Raw genomic sequence first — 24761 nt, 5'->3', positions numbered from 1 at the left:
CAAAGCATTTTCTGAGGTTCACTAACTTCTAGCACTCTTTGCTTTTATTACTAACTTACAAATTCTGGTGATATCAACTGCATCGATTTCTTCCCTTTTTTCTTTATAATTCTCAGCCTTCCTCTTAGGAGGTCGTGTCGAACTTCCTGTGTTTGACGCCTGCCCTTAATTTTTGACTTTTCTTATTTCGGGTCAGTGTCCTCATTTCTGACACTCGGGTTGCATGTCATAGACACATTGTTATTTGCGTGGTTCCTCTTTACCCTCATGGGTGACTGAAAAGGGTTTTTAAAAATCCCCAAGTGCATAGAATCACAAATAATCATTTCACTGTCGTGAGTTCAGGAATGCATTTACCCAGAATAGGCTTAAGTTGTTCTTCAAGGACCCTTCGGGACTTCTGGTCTGCCCTGCTGCCAGATGTATAGATGCGTTGAGAATTTTTCATTCAAGGATATCCTGAGGGAAAGAAACATAAAGTGGTCACTTGTGGGCTTCCCCAGTGGCTCAGTGGTGAAAATGTGCTGCAATGTGGGAGACCTGAGCTCAATCCCTGGGTCAGGAAGATCCCCTGGAGGAGGGCATGGCAACCCACTCCAGTACTCTTGCCTGGAGAATCCCATGGACGGAGGAGCCTGGTGAGCTGCAGTCCATGGGATCGCAAGAGTCGAGCACGACGGAGTGACTAAGCACGCAAAGTGTCCTTGGCAAAGGCAAGCAGGCTTTAATGCTCCCTTGTAGCGGAAACGCTGCTTCCTTTCAAAACGCCATCTCTGAAGGGGAGCAAGGAGCAAAAATAGGAAGACTTCCAACAACCTTCATAGTAGAAAGAAACAGACCCCCTGTTGCTCGGTCGCTTCAGTTATGTCTCTCTGCGACCTCATGGACTGTAGCCCGCCAGGCTCCTCTGTCCGTGGGATTCTCCAGGCAAGAATACTAGAGTGGGTCGCTATTTCCTCCTCTAGGGGATCTTCCTGACCCAGGGATGGAACCCTCTTCTCCTGCATTGACAGGCAGGTTGTTTAACATGCTGAGCCACCTGGGAAGCCCAGACTCCGTCGGGTTCTATAATTTCCTGCCAGTCTTTGAAATTCTTTCCGTGCAGGTTTTTTACAAGTACCAAAGCAGGGTGAAATGCAGCCATTTCCGAGATGCTGAAGGACCTCAGAGGCAGCGCGTGACTGATGGTGTGCTGGCCGCAGGGCTGGAGGGAGTAATGAAACTGTCCGCGGTGATTCAGAGAACGCCAGAAGCTGTCAGAAGCATGGGATTAGCTTTCAGGACCTGCCTGGGGTGTTGGGGAAAATGGCAAGTGGTCACGTTAGAGATGCAAAATTATCTCTCGAGGAAAATGACCAGAAGCATCGCCAGGCGGTGCAGGCGGCAACTCTCCGCTTGGAAAGTGGTGGCCGGAGCCCCAGTGGCTCACACCAGCGAATGGACGTGTCTGAGAGGTTCGCGCATCTGCAGAGGGACGTCGGGACGCGGCCAGGAAACAGGACCAAGTGGCCAGAAGCCTGCACTGTGGATTTCTCACAATTTGAATCATGAATATAAAAAAGTCATCATTAGTCGCTCAGTCACGTCCGACTCTGTGACCCCACGGACTGCAGCACGCCAGGCTCCTCTGTCCATGGGCTGCCCCAGGCAAGAATGCTGGAGTGGGTTGCCATTTCCTCCTCCAGGGGGTCTTCCAGACTCAGGGATCAAACCCGCATCTCCTGCATTGCAGAAAGATTTTTTACCAAAGTTAGTTTTGCGTTAGTCACTCAGTTGTGTCTGACTCTTTGCAACGCCATGGATTGCAGCCCACCAGGCTCCTCTGTCCATGGGATTCTCCAGGCAAGAATACTGGAGTGGGTTGCCATGCCCTTCTCCAGGGGATCTTCCCCACCCGGGAATCAAACCCGAGTCTCTTATGTCTCCTGTGCTGACAGGCGGGATTTTTTTTCCACTGGCACCACCTGGGAAGCCCAGATGGATAAATAGACATTTCAGATATATAGATGATAGAGATAGATAGAAAGACAAGAAAATAGACAGATACTGACAGATACATAGATAAGAACAACAAAAAATAATAGATGATAAATAGGCAACTCATAGATGACAGATATATACTCAGTGAGTGATAGATACATCATCGAAAGAAAAGCAATATAAAAAAAGTGAAGGTGTTAGTTGCTCAGTCGTGTCTGACTCTTTGCAACCCCGTGGACGGCAGCCCACCAGGCTCCTCCATCCCTGGGATTCTCCAGGCAAGAACACCAGAGTGGGTTGCCATTTCCTTCTCCAATGCATGAAAGTGAAAAGTGAAAGTGCAGTCTCTCAGTCATGTCCAACCCCCCGCGACCCCATGGACTGTAGCCCACCAGGCTCTTCCGTCCATGGGATTCTCCAGGCAAGAACGCTGGACTGGGTTGCCATTTCCGTCTCCAGGGGATCTTCCCGACCCAGGAATGGAACCCGCATCTCCTGGGCTTCCCAGGTGGCGCTGGTAGGAGGAAGGATGAAAACAGAAAATAAAGATATGTGCTAGATGATGGATTCATAAGAGACCAGTGATGGATACGTAGACAGACAGGCTGCGCCTCTTAAGCTAAATCAAGGTTTCTCAGCCTCAGCCCTACTGACGTCTGGGGCTGGACTCTCTGCTGTGGGGCATCCTGGGCACCGAGGGGATGGGGCAGCATCCCTGGCCACCCCCCACCACACGCCAGGAGCCCCACCACTGTGATAACACTCCAGACGCTGGGTATCTGTGTCCCAATGTCCCCAGACATTGCCAGCGTCCCCTGGAGATCAGGGTCCTTTGCAGACCCCAAGGTCCCGCTCCAAAGACTAAACCGTTCGAAGTTGCGTGCAACTAGCTTTTAGAACAGCAGAGCTGGGATGCACATTAAAATTCCAAGTGAGTTATCCGTGTGTTCCAGACCAGATTTTAAAATAAATAAATAAATAACAGAGCCACTGAGTTCCACCCCAGCCCTTGAGCTCTGTTGTTTACTTCTAAGGCAGAGGTGTCCCTGGCTGCCCTTTCTCAGAGCACTCAAGGGTCTGGGAGGGAGGAGAAGCTGGTGGACGTGCGTCTCAGAACATCCGTTCCCCCCGACACCTGCCTGCTCGCCCACCTGGTGCGGGGCCCCTCCGCGAGACGCAGCCTCAGCAGCTGGACGGACCCAGCCCAACGGCGTGGACAGACACTGGGGATGTTAAGAGGATCCAGGAAAGGGCCTGCCAGCGCCAAGACGCAGTGACACGCTTGCCCTCTCTGGGATCGCGGTGCCGTGGCACCATTTCCAGCTCCGCTCTGGACCTGTGTGGGCAGGAGGGGAGGAGGAGAAGGGAAGGAGACAGAGAGAAGCAGAGAGAGACAGAGAGAAACAGAGAGAGAGAGAAACAGAAAGAGATAGAAGCAGACAGAGAGAGACAGTTTATTTCAGTTCAGTTCAGTCGCTCGGTCGTGTCCGACTCTGCAACCCCATGGCCTGCAGCACGCCAGGCTTCCCTGTCCATCGCCATCTCCCAGAGTTTCCCCAAACGCATGTCCATCGAGTCGGTGATGCCCTCCAACCATCTCATCCTCTGTTGTCCCCTTCTCCTCCTGCCCTCAATCTTTCCCAGCATCAGGGTGTTTTACAATGAGTCGGTTCTTCACATTAGGTGGCCAGAGTGTTGGAGTTTCAGCTTCACCATCAGTCCTTCCAATGAACACCCAGGACTGATCTCCTTTAGGATGGACTGGTTGGATCTCCTTGCAGTCCAAAGGACTCTCAAGAGCCTTCTCCAGCACCACAGTTCAAAAGCATCCATTCTTCGGCGCTCAGCTTTCTTTACAGTCCAACTCTCACATCCGTACGTGACTCCTGGAAAAACCGTAGCCTTGACTAGAAGGAGCTTTGTTGAGAGAAGCAGAGAGAGAGGCAAAGACGGATGTGGGATGAGACAGAAGCAGAGGGAGGTGGGTTTCTCTGCAAGGCACCCCATGTAGGTCCAAGTAGACAGACAAGCAGCTCATGGTCAGAGACCTGAACTCCCTGAAGAGTTCATTTCAGGCTCATTTCAAGGTCCCTGAAGACCTTGCGGGAATTGCTGTTTTTTTAAAAGGCAGAGTGAGGCAGAGGGTGCCAGGGTGTGTGATCACCTGCTGGACCATCTTCTGATTGGCTGGTGGTGATGCATCACCCACCTTCTGCTTCCAGCCGTCTGGGGTCCCCGTGCTGGTGGGCGGGGCACACCGTTAACTTCTTCCACCTCCTGGGGGCTTCAGTGTCTGCAATACAGCTCAGAGGACACGGCTCAGAATATTGCCTCCAGCCCTTGAGGAGGAACGGGACGTCCTTGGCTTTGCTTAATGGCTGAGCTGGTTGCCCTTGGTCTCCGTTGACTCTTTCCCTTTGTTTCTGCTTTTGCTCTCTTCTCTGATTCGCTTTATTCTTTGGCATTCGGCGAAGTCCTAGGAGGCGAAAGCTTTCTTCTCAGCAACAGGCAGGAGGAGAACATGAGGCAGCGGGTGTTCTGCCCAGGGAAGGACTCGCAGAGTCAGCTCATTTGCCACATCGTTAATAAGAGTTGTAGGCATTCTAGAAATGAAGCAAAAGCTACCCCACGTCGCCTTTCATTCTCGTGCGTGCTCAGCCGCTCAGCCGTGTCTGACTCTTTGCCACCCCGTGGACCGTAGCCTGCCGGGCTCCTCTGTCCATGGGATTCTCCAGGCAAGAAGACTGGAGCTGGTTTCCATTTCCTTCTCCAGGGGGTCTTCCCCACCCAGGGATCAAACCCACGTCTGCTGCGTCTCCTGCATTGCCGGGGGAGTTCTTTACCACTACTGCCACAGACTTTTTTTTTTTTTCCCCTCTCTCCCCATCATCTGATGAATCTCAAATGTTTTCAGCCTGAAATAATTCTCAAGCCAACTCTAATCCCCATGGAGCAAAAAAAAGGATAGCAAAAAGACACGAGAACTGAAGCCAGTGAAATGGAAAGTGACTCAGTCGTGTCCTACTCTTTGCAACCCCATGACTATACAGTCCATGGGATTCTCCAGGCCAGAATACTGGAGTGGGGAGCCTTTCCCTTCTCCAGGGGATCTTCCCAACCCAGGGATCGAACCCAGGTCTCCCGCATTGCAGGAGGATTCTTTACCAAGTGAGCTATCAGGGAAGCCAGCAAGTCAGCAAAATGTGTGTTGAAGTAGGTTGGTGCTGTCAACCAAAAAATACAGTCCCCACCTGAAATCAGACTTATTTTATTGGGTGGGCATGTTGAGGACTCAGAGCCCGGGAGACAGCATCTCAGTAGCTCTGAGAAAACTGCTCCAAGGAGGCGGGAGGGGGAGTCAGGCTGTGTACAAGTCTGCAACAAAGGGAGCAGGTGGTCTGCACAGCAAAGATCAGATATCAGGGAAGGAATTGAGGATTCCATGTAAGGGAACATGCACCCTGTGGCCTCACCGAATTCACTCCTTTCAAATGCACCTCGGCTGTCTAGGGCCGAGCCTGTTTCCTTGTTCACCTTCAGGAAAGGCAGAGGTCACGGATGGCTGATTCTTGTGTTCGCCCAGCTCCTCTGCAATCACCGTAGGGGTGGTGGAGTGAAATGTTGCCAGAATCATGGCCCAGACAGTAAAGAATCCGCCTCCCATGCAGGAGACCCAGGTTTGACCCAGGGTTGGGAAGATCCCCTGGAGGAGGGCATGGCAACCCACTCCAGTATTTTTGCCTGGAGAATCCCATGGACAGAGGAGCCTGGTGGGCTACAGTCCCTGGGGTTGCAAAAGAGTCAGACTTAGCGACTTAAACAACAGGGGATCTTCCCTACCCAGGGATTGAACCCAGGTCTCCTGCATTGCAGATGGATTCTTTACTGACTGAGCCACCGTGGAAACCCAAGAATGGTGGAAATCCAAGAATACTGGAGTGGATACCCTTTCCTTACTCCAGGGGATCTTCCCAACCCAGGTCTCCCACATTGCAATTGGATTCTTTACCGTCTGAGCCACCTAGGAAGCCCTGTGATCATAAATGTTTTTTAAATTTTGATATTAAGTTTTTAAAAATTTTAATGTCTTTATTTTTGGCTGCCCTGGGTCTTGGTTGTGGCATGCGGGATCTTTCGTTGCTTGCTGGGCAGGCTTTATTTGCCCCTGAGGCATAGGAGATCTTAGTTCCCTGACCAGGTATCGAACCCACGTCCCCTGCAGTGGAAGGCGGATTCCTAACCACTGGGCCACCAGTGAAGCCCCAGTCATAAAGGTTTTTGATCTGAGGGAGGAAGAGGATCAGATAGGCTGGGAGGCAAGCAAGCAGGTGACAGAAGAGAGAATTCAAGACGGTACCCTACTTTTTGGAGGAAGAAGCCAGGAACCACAGATGCAACTCCAGAAGCCGAAAGAAACCCAGAAATAGATCCTTCCCCACCAAGGCCTGCCGACACCTCTATCGTAGCCCCGCATGACCTGTTTCAGACATCTCACACGCAGAACCGTAAGACAGTCCCTATGTCTTGTGTAGGCATCATCGGCTCCAGCGGGTCCCCAGCGCTCACTGACCCCGTGCCACGCCCATCTTTGCCAAGCGTGGAAAAGCAGTCGTCCGTCTCCCCTGACGCTGGACATCTCCTACGACTTCTGGACTTCTTGCTGTCTCTTCCTGAAGCCCAACATTGAAATCAGTCAAAACATACACAGGTTCATCCACCTCACTAGAGCTGATGCAACCCTGGTCCCTTTTCATGGCCGAGCGATATTCCATTGTATATATCGGCCACAGCTTCTTTATCCATCCCTCGGTCAGTCGACGTCTACACTGCTTCCACGTCCTTAACGGTTGTTCAGCTGCACAGTCGTGTCCGACTCATTGCAGCTCCACGGACTGCAGCACGCCAGGCTTCCCTGTCCTTCACCATCTCCCGGAGTTTGCTCAAACTCATGTCCGTTGAGCCAGTGAGGCCATCCAGCCATCTCGTCCTCTGTCGCCCCCTTCTCCTTTTGCCCTCCATCTTTCCCAGCATCAGGGTCCTTTTCCAAGTTGTACCTACTGTGAATAGCGCTGGGATGGACATTGGGGTGCATGTGTCTTTTTGAATGATGGTGTCCCTAGGGTGTATCCCCAGGAGTGGCATTGCTGGGTCATATGGTCATTTTATTACTAGTTTTTGAAGGAATATCTCTACTGTTCTCCATAGAGGTTGTACCAATTTACATTCACACCCAGAGTGTAGGAGGGGGCCCTTTTCTCCACACCCTCTCCAGCATTTATTGTTTGTAGGTTTTTCGATGATGGCTATTCTGACCTTTGTGAGCAGATAGCTTGTTGCAGTTTTGATTTGCATTTCTCGAATAATGAGGGATGCTGAGGGATGATGTGGGGAGTGGAGGAGGGGGATTCAAGAGGGAGGGGATTTATGTATGCCTTCGGCAGACTTACGTTGTTGTGCAGCAGAAAGCAACAAAACACTGCAAAGCAATTCTCCTCCAGTTAAAACACACACACACACACACACACACACACAGAGGCAACTGCAACCTTTATTCAGTTGGTTGTTGCAAACTGGTCCCTCTCTGTCTGTCTCTCTCTCTCTCTCTTTTTTTTTTTTTGCCTCCTCTGAACCTCCTTTGCTGACCTGGTCTCTCCCTCTCTTTGCAATCAAGCTCTCTGTCTCCTCCTCAGCTATTCATTTCAAATTCCTACCCATTTAATAACAGCTGCACCGGTATCTCCGCCTGTCCCTTGGAAATTAATTTAGTTACCGTCACAGGGAGACTTCGCTTCTGACTTTAAAGTACCCGATGGCGAGGGGGGTGGAGAGGGTTAGCCTGCAGCCAAGGGCACAGCCGCCCGCCGAGCACTCCGAGTGCCCTCCCCCCCAACCCCAGCTCCAGGGCTATGACACAGACCACATTAGTAATTGATGCTTCGAGCCAGCATCCCCGGGCGGAGATGCCAGCCGGGGCCTTCGGAGATTCTGCAAGTCACCCTGGGTCTGTGTGTTTGTCCGTGTGAAGGATGAACTACGGCACAGAGGAGGAAAAGGAAGAAAGAGATGCTTTCCTTGCAATGAGACAGGGGGGTTGTCGATGAGTAGCTGTAGGCGGAAGCTTGCCCGCGTGTGGGTGCCCCGTGCAGCTTTTTCATCCTTTTCTGCCTGCATCACCGGCTTTTCCGCGTCGGCTGTCTTGGCTGCCTGGTCGGGATGTGTGTGCATCGGCGCTTCAGTCGTGTCTGACTCTGTGACCCCATGGACTGCAGCTTGCCAGCCTCCTCTGTCCATGGGATTCTCCGGGGAAGAATACTGGAGTGGGGTGCCATTTCCTTGGGGGAACTCTTAAGATCTCTGTCTCTCTCTGATGTTTCCCTCTCAACCCTGGGGAATAGAGGCTTCTTACATCCTGAGGTCATCTGCGAGATGAAGTTTGAAATGGTTGCTGGTTGGTTGGTCAGTTGCTCAGTCGTGACCGGCTCTTTGAGGCCCCATGGACTGCAGCATGCCAGGCCTCCCTGTCCTTCACCATCTCCCGGAGTTTGCTCAAAATCATGTCCATCAAGTCAGTGATGCCGTCCAACCATCTCATCCTCTGCCGCCCTGTTCTCCTTTTGCCTGAAGCCTTGCTCAGCATCAGAGGAATGGTGGCATTTTGGTAAAAGTCAGGGTCCTAGAAAGACCCTGTTGAATGAGACACGACCGTGAGCCAGCCCCAGGAGCGTGACAAGCAGTACGTTCCCTGCAGGGCTGAGTGACGCTAAGGGGAGGGAGACCGAGAGGCAGATTCCGAGGTGGTGCTGTGCAGGAGCTCGGACTGCCAGCGAGCTGTCTGCCAGTCTGCTGCTCCTGCATCAGAAATTGCGTCTTGTGAGATGGCTTCATCTTCTAGACCTGGGTTTCTCAGCCTCACCCCGCCTCTCGTCTGCGGCTGGATGGCCCTGGGCTGTGGGTTGTCTGGTGCACTTGGGGTGCGGAGCAGCAGCCCTGATCTCCATCCACCACGTGCCGGGGATGACCCCCCACACCCCAAGTGTGCCAACCAGAAGTGTCTCTGGATGTCGGTGTATGTCCCCTGGGGGCAAAGTCATCCCTGGGTGAGAACCGCAGCTGGAGCTAGAAAGATAGGGGGACAGATGGATGGGTGGGTGGGTGGATAGATGGATATAGGTAGATGGATGGATGGATATAGGTAGATGGATTGATGGATAGATGGTTTATAGATGGAGGGATAGATTAGGTAGATGGACATAAATAGATGGATGGATGGATGGGTGGGTGGATAGATGGATATAGGTGGATGGATGGATGGATATAGGTAGATGGATGGATGGATAGATGGTTATACGTAGATGGATAACTGGATGGATGGGTTAGATAGATGGATGAATGGATAGATGGATATACATAGATGGATGGATGGATTAGGTAGATGGATATAAATAGATGGTTATAGAAGGATGGATTAGATGGATGGATGGAAGGGTGGGTGGATGGATATAGATAGATGGATTGATGGATAGATGGTTATGGATGGATGGATAGATGGGTGGATGGATGGGTGGATGGAGGGATAGACGGATGGATGGATGGATGGATATAGATAGATGGATTGATGGATAGATGGTTATAGATGGATGGATGGATGGATGGATGGATGGATATAGATAGATGGATAAATGGATGGATGGATGGATAGATGGGTGGATGGGTGGATGTGTGGATGGATGGGTGGATGGAGGGATAGATATATGGATGGATGGATGGATGGATGGATGGATGGATGGATATAGATAAATGAATTGATGGATAGATGGTTAGAGATGGATGGATGGATTAGGTAGATGGATATAAATAGATGGATGGATGGATTCAATGGATGAATGGATGGATGGATGGATGGATTCGATGGCTGGATGGGTAGGTGTATAGAGATAGATGGATAGACGGATGGATGGATGGTTGGATAGATTAGATAGATAGATGGATAGATGGATGGACAGATGATAGATATTGAGTTGGCTGCAAAGTTTGTTCAGGTTTTTCTGTAAGATTATAGATAGAAAGATTGAGAGGTGATGCATTGATAGATGATTAAAGCAATGAATATAGATAGGTAGGTTGATAGAAACATTGATAGATAAGTGATGGATAAATATATCGATAGATTAGATAATAGATAAATGAATGGAAAATATAGAGATAGATGTAGATAGATAGATAATGCAGATAGATAGATAATAGATAAAGTGGGTAGATGATTGATGGATACAATGGACGGATGGGCAGGTAGATGGGTGGATGGATACAGATACATAGATGGTAGGTAGATGAACAGATCTTAGATAATGCTAGACGGGTAAAGATGCATAAATTCTAAATAATAGATAAGTTGGGTAGATGATTGATGGATACAGTGGATGGATGCACAATTAGATGGCCGGCTGGATGATAGACGAATAGATAAATGATGGATAGGTAGAGATATTATCTAAAGATGGATAGGTAATTTATCTATAACAGATGAATGAAAAGACAAATCATGGATACACAGATGGCTTCCCTGTGGCTCAGCTGGTGAACCACCTGCAGTGTGAGAGGCCAGGGTTCAGTCCCTGGGTCGGGAAGATCCCCTGGAGACGGGAATGTGTACTCACTGCCGTGTTCTGCCCTGGAGAAGCCCATGGGAGAGGAGCAGGGTGGGCTGCAATCCATGGGGTCACAGAGACAGGTAGATAGATCATTCAGGTATCTGACTCACATTATCGTGGTTGCTGCAAGGCCAGCAGAGGTATACTTTTCTCCTGTCAGCTCCAAGGACCAAAGAATGTTTCACTATTCAGTCAGACGCCAGACCCACGTCATTTCCTTGGGCATTAAGATTTCCTGTTTGCTTTTTTTTTTTTTTTTTTAAATCTCTCTGCTTACTGTGGTTGAGAAGTCATTAAAAGAATAATTTCTATATTGTGAGTAAACGCTACTTCAATTTAAAAAATAATGTGATGCAAACTACTATATATAGGACGGAGAGGGAAATGGCAACCCATTCCAGTGTTCTTGCCTGGAGAATCCTATGGACAGAGGAGCCTGGCAGGGTACAGTCCACAGGGTCGCAAGAGTCAGACACGACTTAGCAACTAAACCACCGCCATCACCGATATATATACGATGGTGAAACAATAAGGGTCTCCTGTGGAGCACAGGGATTTGCCTTCAGTATCCCGTGATGAACCCCAGTGGAAAAGAATATGGAAAGTAGTGACCGTGCTGGTCGCTCAGTCGTGTCCAGCTCTTTGCAACCGACTGTAGTCTCCCTCTGCCTGTGGGATTTCCTAGGCAAGAATACTGGAGTGGGTTGCCATTTCCTTCTCCAGGGTGTGTGTATGTATGTGTATATATATATATATATATATATATATATATATATATGTATATTCATGGGCTTCCCTGAAAAAGGAATATATATATTCATGTATGTATTTATGTATATATATTTCCAATATATATAAATTGAAATACATGAATGTATTCCAGTCCTTCCAATACACACACAACTTTGCTTATTAACAAAAATTAACAACAATGCAAATCAACTGTACGTCAATAAAATTTTTTACAAAAATAGTGATTTAAACAGGAGCATTTCTGAAATGACCCCTGACTTTGAATAAAGGCTTTCTTACGCCTTTTTTTTTTTTTTAAAAACATTCAAACCTGTCCATTGTTCTTCAGTGTTACCTGTTTACAGGGAAATCAGATGACGTTCTATGTAAAGGAACTTATTTACAAAACAGAAACAGGTTTGCAGGCACAGAAAACAGCCTCATGGTTCACAAATGGGAAACCTGGGGGGAGGAATAGGTAAGGAGTTTGGGGTTAACACGCACACACAATTCCATGTAAGACAGATCATTAACAAGGACCTAGTGTACAGCACAGAGAACCCTGCTCAATATTATGAAACAACCTAAATGGGAACAGAATTTGAAAAAGAACAGATACATATGTCACCGAATGACTTTGCTGTACTCCTGAAACTATTGAAACATTGTAAATCCACTATGATCTTCAAGTGTCAGCTGCTTAATCCCATCTGACTCTGTGTGACCCGGTGGCCTGTAGCCCGCCAGGCTCCTCTGTCCGTGGGATTCTCCAGGCAGGAATACTGGCATGGGTTGCCACGCCCTCCTCCAGGGGATCTTCTCAAAGGGTGGATGGAATCTGCATCTCCTGCATTGCAGGCAGATTCTTTACCGACTGAGCCCCCCAGGGACGCCACTATCAACCTTACTCCAATATAAAATAAAAACTAAAGAAAAAAACCTTTTTTAAGCTAAAAAAAATAATAAACAAGATGGATAGTGTCTGGTTGTACCCACAGAGTCTTGGGAACTTCTGGACACAAACTGAACAGCCCTGTTCCGGGGGAAATAGAATAGATATCGTAAATATGCCAACAGCCTCTGGGTCTATGAAGCAGTTTTCTGCCAGGCAGTTCCCAAGAAAAAGGGTTTTATGTCCACAGTGAAACGAGCCAGCCCGGTTATCTCTGAACAGAAATGTCCTGAAATCCTTCATCTGTGTGGATGGTTCCCTTAGAGAGATGAATTTTATATTCTTGTGGAAAAACCGTAATTTTCTGTGCAAGGCAGCCTAAGTTCCAGAGCCTCGGTTTACACCTCAGAGATGAAATCAGAAGCACGGTGACATTCTAGGATATTTACCCGCGAACTTGCTTCTGTGCCCTTCACAGTGGAGGTCCCTGGGGGACATTTGTTTCTAGGGGCGGAGACCTTCTCTGACAGCAGCCCGCTTTGTGTAATCAACGGGCTTTTGTTCCTGCACTTTACAGGAAAAAGTGTGTCAGCCGGTCCTCAGTAATAGAGAACTGACCCTATCTGAGCTAGAGTAAGCTGGAAAAAATTTACCGCAGCGTATATGTTGTCATCCACTTGCTCACTCATGTCCGACGCTTTGAGACCCCACGGACTGCAGCCCGCCAGGCCTCCCTGTCCATCACCAGCTCCCAGAGTCTACCCAAACTCATGTCCATCGAGTCAGTGATGCCATCCAACCATCTCATCCTCTGTCACCTCCTTCTCCTCTCACCTTCAATCTTTCCCAGCATCAGGGTCTTTTCCAGTGAGTGAGTTCTTCACATCAGGAGTATTGGAGTTTCAGCTTCAGCATCAGTCCTTCCAAGGAACACCCAGGACTGATCTCCTTTAGGATGGACTGGTTGGGTCCCCTTGCAGTCCAAGGGACTCTCAAGCGTCTTCTCCAGCACTGCAGTTCAAAAGCGTCAATTCTTCGGCGTTCAGCTTTCTTTATAGTCCAACTCTCACATCCATACATGGCTCCTTGGAAAACCATGGCTTTGACTAGACGGACCTTTGTCGGCAAAGGAAGAACAGAGACATATGCAAAACCCAGAGAGGAAGACAGGAAGAGAACAGCCTGCGTTTCGCAGAGCTCTTCCTCACTGAGCATCCCTCACTCTTACGTTAAAGGCAGAAAACGGAAAAGGGTTTTTACTCCACGTTCAGTAATCAGATCTGCGAGCTCAGAAATTCCACGTCGGAATAGAAGCAGTTCATCTGCTCCAAGCTTGGCACCTCTCAGCCCCCTGGTGTGTGCAGCCCGGGGGGCTGCCCAGCTCTGCTTGCTGACATCTGTCTCATCCCCCGCACCCCAGGCTCTTCAACAAAACGTTCATTTTTTTCAAGGGCAGAGTTCTCTCCTCAAAGCAGTGCACGGAGATCTCCATGTCTGCAGAGCGTGGAGGCTCAACTCTGCTGTGCTGTGCTTAGCCGTTGGGCTGTGCCTGACTCTGCGACCCCCGTGGACTGCAGCCCCCCAGGCTCCTCTGTCCATGGGATTCTCCAGGCAAGGAAACTGGAGTGGGTTGCATTTCCTCCTCCAGGGAATCTTCCCAACTCAGGGATTGAACCCGGGTCTCCTACATTGCAGGTGGATTCTTTGCCAGCTGAGCCACCAGGGAAGCCGCAGAGATTCAACTAGAAAATGGCTGGACTCCTGTCCTTCTGTGGAGTCCTTTATCTACTCAGATGCGTCTAAGTGTGCTCAGCTGTGTCCAACTCTTTGCAACCCAATGGACTGTAGCCTGCCAGGCTCCTCTGTCCATGAGATTCTGCAGACAAGAATACTGGAGTGGGTTACCATTCCTGCTCCAGGGGAATCTTCCTGACCCAGGGACCAAACCTAGCATCTCCTGATTTGGCAGGCAGATTCTTTACTGCTGAGCCTCCTGGGAATATCTACTCAGAGCTGAGGAGTGGAAAAAAAAAAAAAAAAAAAGACTCCACGTGGGGCTTCCCTGGAAGCCCAGTGGTTAGGACTCGACGCGTTCATTTGCCAAGGGCTCCGGTTCAATCCCTGGTCTGGGAAGCAAGATCCCACAAGCCACATGGTACGGCCAATAAATAAATAAATGATATTACTCCATGTGAGTCCATTGCGTGAGGCGTTCGGAAACCTCAGGACCCCCAGACGTAAAGCGAGTTGACAGTTCCAAAGCAGTCAGGACCCAGAAATGGGAGGGGAGCCCTGGAGAGTGAACAGGAGGGAAAGGGTGAGGAGGAGACAGACGCAAGCTAGGCAGAAATCACACTGGAACGAAATACGAAAAAGCACTCCAGTGCCTCATTTGGCATCTTAAAAAAATTTTTTTTTAATTTTTGTATTGGAGTGTATAGCTGATGAGGGCTTCCCTGGGGGCTCAGACAGGAAAGGATCTGTCTGCCATGTGGGAGATGTGGGTTCCGTCCCTGAGTCGGGAAGACCCCCTGGAGAAGAGATAGGCTACCCACTCTAGTATTCGTGGGCTTGTCCGTGGGTCAGGTGGTAAAGAACTTGCTTGCAGTGCAGGAGACGTGGGTTTGATCCCTGGGTGGGGAAGATCCCCTGGAGAAGGAAATGGCAACCCACTCTAGTACTCTGGACTGGAGAATCCCCATGGACAGAGGAGCCTGGTGGGCTACAGTCCATGGGGTCACAGAGAGTCAGACCCGGCTGTGCGAATGAGCACACACACAGTTGACGAACAATGTTGCGTTAGTTCCAGGTGTATAGTGAAGCGAGTCAGTTACAGCCTATGTACATAGGTCCTTGCTGTTTATCCACAATTTACCTAGAAGTGTGCGCATTTTCGTCCCAAGCTCCCAACTTATCTTTCCTCCTTTCCCCGATTTGGTTCATCACAAATGTGTTCTCTATGTCTATGAGTCTATTTCTGTTTCATGAATAAGTCCATTTGTATCGTTTTTTTTTTCTTCAGACTCCCCATATAAGTGGTCTCATATGATATTTACCTCTCTCTGTCTGACTTACCTCACTTTGTATGACAACCTCTAGGTCTGTCTGTGATGCCGAAGTTGGCATTTTGTCTCATTCTCTTTCATGGCTCAGTACCATTCCGTTGTATATATGTCCCACGTCTCGGTTATCCATTCCTCTGCTGATGGACGTCTAGGTGGCTTCCGCGTCCTGGCTGTTGTGAATGCGCTGCAGTGAACTTTGGGCTGCTTGCATCTTTTGGGGGCCACGTTTCTCTCTGGATATATGCCCAGAAGTGGGATTGCCGGGTCATATGCCTGCTCTATTTTTTTAATTTTTTAAGAGCCCTCCGTGGTGTTCTCCACGGGGGCTGCACCAGTCTCCATTCCCAGCAGAAGTGCAGCAGGGTCCCCTTTTCTCCACACCCTGTCCAGCATGTACTGTTTGTAGACTTTTGGATGATGGCCGTTCTGATTGGTGGGAGTTGATACCTCCCTGTACTCCTGACTGGCATTTTTCTTATCATGAGCGATGCTGAGCATCTTTTCGTGTGTCTGTTGTCTGTCTCTGTACGTCTTGTTTAAAGAAACATCTGTTTAAATCTTCTGTCCGTTTGGCGTCTTGCTGGCATTTTCTGGAGAAGGCGATGGCACCCCACTCCAGTACTCTTGCCTAGAAAATCCCATGGATGGAAAAGCCTGATAGGCTACAGTCTATAGACTTTTCTTCCATGATCCTGCAAACAGAGCTACATTCTTGGCCTTCCTAACGAATTGAGTGGGCTTCCCTGGTGGCTCAGTTGATAAAGAATATGCCTTGCAATGCAAGAGACCCAAGTTCGATCCCTGGGTCAGGAAGATCCCCTGGAGAAGGGCAGGGCAACCCACTCCAGTATTCTTGCCAGGAGAATCCCATGGACCGAGGAGCCTGGTGGGCTACAGTCCATGGGGCTGCAGAGAGTTGGACATGACTGGAGATGTATTTGAAGCTTACTTTTTCTTGCATGTGGAAAAATTTGCAGCGACTTGCCTGGTGGTCCAGTGAATAACACTTCCCCTTGCAATGCAGGGGATGTCGATGCGATCCCAGGTCAGAGAACTAAGATCCTTCATGTTGAGCAGACAAACAAACAAACAAAAAAACCAGCAAGATTTGCACAAATGTCCATGGAGGGAATGGATCAGCCAAAGCTCAGAGCGTGATGTGTCCTGTCTGGTTGTGAGCCTCTGGCACAGACAGGAATCTCGCAGTCACAAGCAATTAATTCTTGCCGGGAGTGGCCCAAGGTTAATTTTAATGTCCTCCATGGTCTCTTGCCAGATCCGATACGTCTGCCTCCTTCAGGCTCTGCCTTATGGTTCTTGGCAGGACCTGGCTACGTGGAGGCTGGCAGGCTCAGCCCGTTAATCATCCTTGGCAGCCGGGTTCTTGTGGCTGATGGATATGGACCCCCCCGCCATTCCCCGGGGAGACCTGAGGATGCTGAGTGAAGCTGACGTGTTGTGGTTGCCGTGGAAGCTCAGAAGGCTCTCTTATGCCCCCATGCTGATGGCGGGAGTTGAGAGACACTCAAGACACACACATTAAAAAAACAAAAAACAAAAAATAGCATTTGATCTGCAGCAAAGTGGATGGAAAATCCCATGGATGGAGGAGCCTGGTAGGCTGCAGTCTGTGGGGTCGCAAAGAGTCAGACACGACTGAGCGACTTCACTTTGACTTTTCACTTTCATGCATTGGAGAAGGAAATGGCAACCCACTCCAGTGTTCTTGCCTGGAGAATCCCAGGGACGGGGGAGCCTGGTGGGCTGCCGTCTACGGGGTCGCACAGAGTCGGACATGACTGAAGCGACTTAGCAGCAGCAGCAGCAACGTGGATGGACTTGGAGATCATCATGCTGAGGGAACTAGGTCAGACAGAGAAAGACAAACATCGTATCGGTCAGTTAGCTCAGTCCGAGTCCTTGTGACCCCGTGGACTGCACCACGCCAGGCCTCCCCGTCCATCACCAACTCCCAGAGCTCGTATGACTTATATGCAGAATCTAAAAAGGAATGGTACAAAGGAACTTATTTACAAACCAGAAACAGACTCACAGACTCAGAGAAAGAACTTATGGTTACTAATGGGGATGGATGGGAGGGAGCATAGTTAGGGAGTCTGGGGTGGACTTGACATTCTTCAGTGTTGTTCAGATAAACCGTATCTGACTCCTTGTGACCCCGTGGACTGCAGCACACCAGGCTTTGCTGTCCATCACCATCTCCCAGAGCTTGCTCAAACCCATGTCCATCGAGCCAGTGATGCCATCCAACCATCTCGTCCTCTGTCGTCCCTTTCTCCTCCCGCCTTCAATCTTTCCCAGCATCAGGGTCTTTTCTAGTACATCAGCTCTTCACATCAGGTGGCCAAAGGATTGCAGTTTCAGCATCAGTCCTTCCAATTAACACCGAGTACTGATCTCCTTTAGGATGGACTGGTTGGATCTCCTTGCAGTCCAAGGGACTCTCAAGAGTCTTCTCCAACACCACAGTTCAAAAGCATCCGTTCTTTGGAGCTCAGCCTTCTTCATGGTCCAGCTCTCACATGACTCCTGGAGAAACCGTAACTTTGACTAAGACAGACCTTTGCTGGCAAAGTGATATCTCTGCTTTCTAATAATCTGTCTAGATTTGTAATAGCTTTTCTTCCAACGAGCAAGCATCTTTTGATTTCATGGCTGCAGGCACCATCCATAGTGATTTGGGAGCTCCAAAAAATAAAGCTTTCACTGTTTCCGCATCTATTTGCCATGAAGTGATGGGACTGGATGCCACGATCTTAGGTTTTTTAATGTTGAATTTCAAGCCAGCTTTTTCATTCTCCTCTTTCACTATCATGGAGAGGCTCTTTAATTCCTGTTAACTTTCTGCCGTGAGAGTGGTGTACACGATGCGTTGTGCTGTCCTCAGTCACTCAGTTCTGTCTGACTGTTTGCGACACCATGGACTGTAGCCCGCCAGGCTCCTCTGTCCATGGGGTTCTCCAGGCAAGAGTACTGCAGTGGGTTGCCATGCCCTCCTGCGGAGATCTTCCCAACCCAGGGATCGAACCCAGGTCTAGCCACAAGGCAAGTCCAAGGATACTGGAGTCAGTAGCCTTTCCCGTCTCCAGGGGATCTTCCCGACCCAAGAATTGAACAAGGGTCTGCTACATTGCAGGCAGATTCTTTACCAGCTGAGCTGTCAGGGAAGCCCAGTATGTACTCTGCTATATATTAATATAAGATTTATATTCTATACTATTATATATACATATAATATGGATATTATAGATGCAATTATAGATATTATTAATATACTATTTCTACATATACAAATACTAATATATATGATATTATGCATCCTTTTTTTGTCCTTAATGCCATTTGTTACTTATTTTTTCAACAGACTTTATGTTTTAGAGCTGTTTTTGGTTCACAGCAAATCTGAAGACACCTCCCATGTACAAGGGCCTGCTCTGGTGGCTCAGCTGGTAAAGAATCCGCCTGCAATGCAAGAGACCTGGGTTTGATTCCTGCGTTGGGAAGATCCCCTGGAGAAGGGAAAGGCTGCCCTCTCCGGTATTCTGGCCTGGAGAATCCCATGGACTGTGTCATCCATGGGGTCGCAAAGGGTCGGACACGACTGAGCGACTTTCACTTTCAACGAAGCATACACTGTCTCTTCCATTATAAACACCCCCTGCACCAAACGGCTAGATTTGTTATAATTGGCGGTTTTTTAAAAACATTGATTTTTGTCTATGCTGAGTCCTTGGTGCTGTGCGTGGGCTTTCTGTGGTTGTGGGGGGCGGGGCCTGCCCTCTGGTTGTGGGGGGTGGGGCCTGCCCTCTGGTTGCGGGGGGCGGGGCCTGCCCTCTGGTTGCGGGGGGCGGGGCCTGCCCTCTGGTTGCAGGGGGCGGGGCCTCCCCTCTGGTTGCGGGGGGCGGGGCCTCCCCTCTGGTTGCTGGGGGGCGGGGCCTGCCCTCTGGTTGCGGGGGGCGGGGCCTCCCCTCTGGTTGCGGGGGGCGGGGCCTGCCCTCTGGTTGCGGGGGGCGGGGCCTGCCCTCTGGTTGCGGGGGGCGGGGCCTCTCCTCTGGTTGCTGGGGGGCGGGGCCTCCCCTCTGGCTTTGGTGCATGAGCGTCTCATTTTGGTGGCTTCTGTTCTTGAAGACCCGGGCTCTAGAGCTCAGGTCAACAGCTCCTGCGCACGGGCTCAGCTGCCCCTGCAGCATGTGGGATCTTCCCGGACCAGGGATCGAACCCGCGTCCCTTGCATTGCAAGGCGGATTCTTAACTACTGAAGCAGAACAGAAGCTCCTATCAACAGATGATTCTACTTTGGTTCTGCATGTATTAATGATTGCTTACAGTGAATGGTATTGGATTCGTGATCTCCGAAGAAGAAGATTTAGCTTCGGGACCAGGGACCAGACTTGACAAGGGCTCTTGTGTGGCAGAAGTCTTATTACAGTGAAAAGAGTCAGAGAAAGCTTCTGACAGAGACATCAGAAGGGAGACAGAGAGTGCCCCCTCCCTAATCTAAGCAAAGGAGCTATATACTTTTTGAATTGATTATATAATAAATCAAAAGCATGTCTCAAGGTTGTAAAGATGTTACTAGACCCAGTCCCACAATTTACATTTTAAGGTAGCAGGGTTAGAACTTAACAACAGAAAGATCTTACCAGACCCACTCCAGTAATATACATTTTAAGATGACAGGATTCGTCAGAAGGTTTTCAGGAAGGAGAAACTATCTTCAAGCAAGATACATTGTTGTTATATAATCCCTGCTGCTGCTGAGTCGCTTCAGTCGTGTCCGACTCTGCGCGACCCCATAGACGGCAGCCCACCAGTCTTCCCCACCCCTGGGATTCTCCAGGCACGAACACTGGAGTGGGTTGCTATTTCCTTCTCCAATGCATGAAAGTGAAAAGTGAAAGGGAAGTCGCTCAGTCGTGTCCGACTCTTAGCGACTCCATGGACTGCAGCCTACCAGGCTCCTCCGTCCATGGGATTTTCCAGGCAAGAGTACTGGAGTGGGGTGCCATTGCCTTCTCCAATATAATCCCTAGTACAGAGTTTAAGCTGAGTTGTTTTGTCGTATAATCATCAGTTAAAGAAGAAAACTTATGTGACTAAGACTAAGGAAGCTCAGTTCAGTTCCATTGCTCATTCGTGTCCGACACCTTGTGACCCCATGGACTGCAGCACGCTGGGCCTCCCTGTCCATCACCAACTCCTGGAGTTTGTTCAAACTCATGTCCATCGAGTTGGTGATGCCAAGGAATGTAGGCTAAGGAATGCAGAGAGAAAAACACGTTTGTCCTTTCCTCCTCCTTGAGAACTCCAGACCCCTGTCTCTTTTTCAAGATCCTCCTCCTCCCCCTTCTCCTCTCCCTCCTCCTCCCCCTCCTCCTCCTCCCTTCCCTCCTACCCCCCACCCCTCCTCCTCAGGGACTCCAGACTTCTAATCAACCTGCCTAGGAATTGACCCTCTCGTCAGTATGAGACTCTGAGGATGCTGAGCTGTGTCCGCCACCTACCAGCACCCATCAGATGCCTGTTCCATTGTCCACTACACACTCTGGGCAGGGTTCACTGAAGCTGACTGCTTCTTCTCTAATTAGCTCAGTCTCTCTACACACCCGGGAAAATACGATTAACCGGATTCCCGCTTATTAAGTCTCAGTCATGTTTCCATCTGCCTGCAGTAGAACTGAGCCAGGTTCCATTAATCAGACTTTTGGGTGTTCCCCAGCTCTGCAATTAAGCAGTTCTGGGCAGACTCTTGGTTTTCATTCAACAGATGGCTGGTTGCCTCCCTGGAGAGAGAGATGAGCATAGATTTCAGTTTTGTGTGTGTGTGTGTGTGTGTGTGTGTGTGTGTTTAGTTGGAGTACAATTGATTTACAATGTTGCATTAGTTTCTGCTCTAGGGCAAAGTGATTCAGCGATCAGTTCAGTTCAGTCGCTCAGTCGTGTCCGACTCTTTGCGACCCCATGGACTGCAGCATGTCAGGCCTCCCTGTCCGTCACCAACTCCCGATCATGGTCAAACTCCTGTCCATCGAGTCAATGATGCCATCCAGCCATCTCATCCTCTGTTGTCCCCTTCTCCTCCCGCCTTCAACCTTTCCCAGCATCAGGGTCTTTTCCAGTGAGTTAGTTCTTCCCAAAGGACTGCAGTCTCAGCTTCAGTATCAGTCCTTCCAATGAATATTCAGGACTCATCTTTAGCACAGACTGGTTTAATCTCCTTGCAGTCCAAGGGACTCTCAAGAGTGTTCTCCAACACCACAGTTCAAAAGATCCATTCTTCGGCACTCAGCTTTCTTTATGGTCCAGTTCTCACATCCATACATGAGCACTGGAAAAAGCTTGACTAGACAAACTTTTGTTGGCAATGTAAACTCTCTGCTTTTTCAGATGCTGTCTAGGTTGGTGATAGCTTTTCTTCCAAGGAGCAAGCGTCTTTTAATTTCATGGCTGCAGTCACCATCTGCAGTGATTTTGGACACGTCTGTGAGAGTTGGACTATTTTAATAGAAAGTCTTCCTCAGTGATTCAGCCATACGTATACATATACCCCCCGCCTCTTGAGCCTCCCTCCCGCCTCTCCATCCCCCTCCACTAGGTCATCACAGAGCACCTACGAAGCCGTGGATGTCACTGCTTTAATTCTCAGGCAGCCTTAAATGCTTTGTGCCGTCAAGGTTGTACGGCGAAGATGGCTTGCAATAGCCCCATCTGAAACACCATTTTTAGAAGGAAGCATGGTAGAAGCTATTACTGTTCCTCGCTTCCTTTCCTAGATGGATGGAGGTCTTTCAGACTCTCCCTAGCCTGTGTGGTCGTTCAGTCACTAAGTCACATCCAGCTCTTTTGTGACCTACCAGGCTCCTCTGTCCCTGGGATTCTCCAGGCAGGAACACTGGGGTGGGTTGCCATTTCCTTCTCCAGGGCATCTTCCCCACCCAGGGGTCAAACCCGCATCTCCTGCACTGGTAGGCAGATTCTTAACCATTGAGCCACCTGGGAAGCCCACCCCCACCCCTGACCATGTGTGAGCACTCAGTCACTCAGTCATGTCCAGCTCTTTGCGACCCCATAGCCTGCAGCCTGCCAGGCTCCTCCAACCATGGGATTCTCCAGGCATGAATACTGGAGTGGATGGACATTTCCTTCTCCAGGGGATCTTCCTGAGCCAGGAATCGAACCCTCATCTCCTTTTTGGCAGGCAGATTCTTTACCTGCTGAGCCACCTGTGAAGTGAGAAACAGTTAATTTCCTTGTCCCCTTCTACATAAACATTTATGGACAAAGAGAGTCAGCCAGACACATCTCTTCTCCCTTGCTAACCCTGCCCTTATCCAAGCCTGACGGTTCGCAGTTACTCATTCCAGGGAGCTTTGGATCGCAGATTGCATCCTAACAGCTCAAATCACTGAGCTAATTTTTCCCCTCAGTAGCTATCTCTCTCAGTTTTCACTGTCTCCCGGAGTTTGCTCGAACTCATGTCTATTGAATCAGTCACACCGTCCAACCATCTCATCCTCTGTTGCCCTCTTCTCTGCTTGTCCTCAGTCTTTCCCAGCCTCAGGGTGTTTTCCAATGAGTCCTGGAAAAACCACGAGTGAGCTTGAAAGCTCCCCATGGAGGAAGTCCTTTCTGAAGCAACAACTTTGTGGAGAAGGTCAAATGTTGTCTGCATTCCCATGAGGATGCCTGAGAAGGAGGTGCCTTGATGCCGATCACTGGAGGGTGAGTTGAGCTCGACGAGGTGGTCCATCCTGGTCCTTGTGATCCTTCATTCCTCTGCAGTGAGAGATTGCTACAGCCTAGCCTTTGACTCACTCAAGCTCATCTCCTTCCCCTGTGTCTCCAGGCTCTTTCTTCTGGGAGCCTCAGCCTTGACTGGGAGCCTGGAGTTCTGCTGACTGGACTGCGTCTTCATGCCTTTGAGGCCCCAAGGCTGGGGAATTTCCTCACATATCATGCTTGCTTGTTAAATGGATGGATGGATAGGTGGGTTAGTAGATGAATGCCCGAGTGGATGGGTGATGGACCAGTGGATGGATGGTTGGGTGAATCAATGGATGAATGAATAGATAGATGCGTGGTGAATGGATATGTAGATGGGTGGATGGCGAATGGACGGATGGGTGGATGGAGGGTTAGATGGATTTGTGGATGGATGTGCAAGTGAATGGATGATGAGTGGATGGATGGATGCGTGGATGGATGCATGGATGGATAAATAGATGAATGGATGGTGAGTGGCTGGTTGGGTGGGTGGATGGATGGTTAGATGGATTTGTAGATGGATGCGTAAGTTAATGGATGATGAATGGATGGTGAGTAGCTGGTGGGTGGGTGGATGGATGATTAGATGCTTAGATGGATTTGTGGATGGATGCATAAGTGAATGGATGATGAATGGATGGATGGATGCATGGATGGATAAATAGATGAATGGATGCTGAGTGGCTGGGTGTGTGGATGACGGCTCATTCCAATGGCACAAGCCTCTCAACTCATTTTCCGGGGTTTTCCTGCCCGAGGTTTTCAGCAGGCTCCATCCACCTTGAATACATAGCTGGCCATGTCACCTTGGCCTTCTGGGCCATTCGTCTGCTTGAATAGCTATTTGGACCCGTGGAGTCTCTGGCTGGCCTCGTTGAGTCCCTTGCTGTCCTTCCAGGTTCACTAACGTTTGGGTCTCAGGGTTTAGCTTGGCCAACAATACCCTGCCCAGCCCTCATTAATGAGGCCACAGTGCAACCATCTACCACAGCAGCTCAAATACTGACATATTTGGAGGCTTCGATTTTCTTTTGCCCCTCCATGGGTCCTGTGGGCATGGGAAGACTTCAGCCCCATGCAGCCATGTCTGATCTGAGCAGCCATGTCTGGTCTGAGCAGCCATGTCTGGTCTGAGCAACCATGTCTTATCTAAGCAACCATGTCTGATCTAAGCAACAGCATTGTTTTTAAATTTCTCTTCCAACACTTTTCCCCAGCATGTTTTCCTAGCATAGTTTAGGTGGACCCTTTCTGACTTCTGTTTGAGTTCACTGTCAGAGAGGCACACCCTACTCCTGGAGTGGGGAGCCTTTCCCTTCTCCAGGGGATCTTCCCAACCCAGGGATCGAACCCAGGTCTCCCGCATTGCAGGCAGATTCTTTACCAGCTGAGCCACCAGGGAAACCCAAGAAGACTCGAGTGGATAGCTTATCCCTTCTCCAGAGGATCTTCCTGACCCAGGAATCAAACTAGGGTCTCCTGCATTGCAGGCAGGTTCTTTACCAGCTGAGCTACCAGGGAGGCCCTAGTTCTAAAGCTACTGTTTAAAAATTAGTGCATGGGGCCAGAAGACTGTTTTACCTTCAATGTGGCCACACCAGAGATGGCTCATTCCTGTCATTTTTCTCAGCAGGGCAAAGTAACAGAAATGAACAT

The 24761-nt window shown here is 49.5% G+C and overlaps 1 protein-coding gene across 2 annotated transcripts in view; it reads left to right on the top strand.

Annotated features, from left to right (window-relative positions):
* LOC138431368 (polyprenol dehydrogenase) overlaps positions 1 to 24761 on the top strand; it is a 222766-nt gene that overhangs the window by 152807 nt on the left and 45198 nt on the right. For both annotated transcript variants that reach the window (XM_070289533.1, XM_070289534.1), the window contains exon 9: positions 22887 to 23063. The gene's annotated coding sequence lies outside the window, so the exon portion shown is untranslated. The remainder of the gene's footprint in view (positions 1 to 22886; positions 23064 to 24761) is intronic.

This window comes from Ovis canadensis, chromosome Y, assembly GCF_042477335.2.
Source record: "Ovis canadensis isolate MfBH-ARS-UI-01 breed Bighorn chromosome Y, ARS-UI_OviCan_v2, whole genome shotgun sequence".
NCBI lineage: Eukaryota > Metazoa > Chordata > Mammalia > Artiodactyla > Bovidae > Ovis > Ovis canadensis.
The sequence above is the reverse complement of the archived record's forward strand: the minus strand, read 5'-3'. Positions and strand labels throughout refer to the sequence as shown.